The following is a 608-nucleotide window of genomic DNA, read 5'->3' as shown; positions in this document are numbered from 1 at the left end:
TTTTTTTTTTTTTTTAACGTTGTGCCGACCTTCATTCTTTAAATGACGCTATCCCGAGTAGGACACCTAAGGGCGAGCCGCAATGCCTCATCCTCGACAGGCACCTACGGTACCCGCAAGGCTTCGCGGATAGTGTTACGCTCTCTCGCGCCGCATGGTTAACAAAATTGTGTGTGCGAACTATAATAGGTGCGATCATACCAGCACTAATGCACCGGATACCATCAGAACTCCGCAGTTAAGCGTGCTTGGGCGAGAGTAGTACTAGGATGGGTGACCTCCTGGGAAGTCCTCGTGTTGCCCCTCTTTTTTTTTTTTTTTAACGTCGTGCCGACCTTCATTCTTTAAATGACGCTATTCCGAGTAGGACACCTAAGGGCGAGCCGCAATGGCCTCATCCTCGACATGCTCCTACGGTACCCGCAAGGCTTCGCGGATAGTGTTACGCTCTCTCGCGCCGCATGGTTAACAAAATTGTGTGTGCGAACTATAATAGATGCGATCATACCAGCACTAATGCACCGGAGCCCATCAGAATTCCGCAGTTAAGCGTGCTTGGGCGAGAGTAGTACTAGGATGGGTGACCTCCTGGGAAGTCCTCGTGTTGC

At 50.7% G+C, this 608-nt stretch overlaps 2 non-coding genes across 2 annotated transcripts; both read left to right on the top strand.

Annotated features, from left to right (window-relative positions):
• Positions 1–187: 187 nt before the first annotated feature.
• Positions 188–306, top strand: LOC127743819 (5S ribosomal RNA). The gene has a single exon (XR_008005163.1). It is a non-coding gene; the product is annotated as a 5S ribosomal RNA (ribosomal RNA).
• Positions 307–494: 188 nt separating this feature from the next.
• On the top strand, positions 495–608 carry LOC127743823 (5S ribosomal RNA; the record flags this gene model as incomplete). The annotated part of the gene is made up of 1 exon (XR_008005166.1): positions 495–608. It is a non-coding gene; the product is annotated as a 5S ribosomal RNA (ribosomal RNA).

Source organism: Arachis duranensis, unplaced genomic scaffold (assembly GCF_000817695.3).
Source record: "Arachis duranensis cultivar V14167 unplaced genomic scaffold, aradu.V14167.gnm2.J7QH unplaced_Scaffold_164047, whole genome shotgun sequence".
In the NCBI taxonomy this organism is placed as follows: Eukaryota; Viridiplantae; Streptophyta; class Magnoliopsida; order Fabales; family Fabaceae; genus Arachis; species Arachis duranensis.
This window is presented reverse-complemented; position numbering and strand designations above follow the sequence as displayed.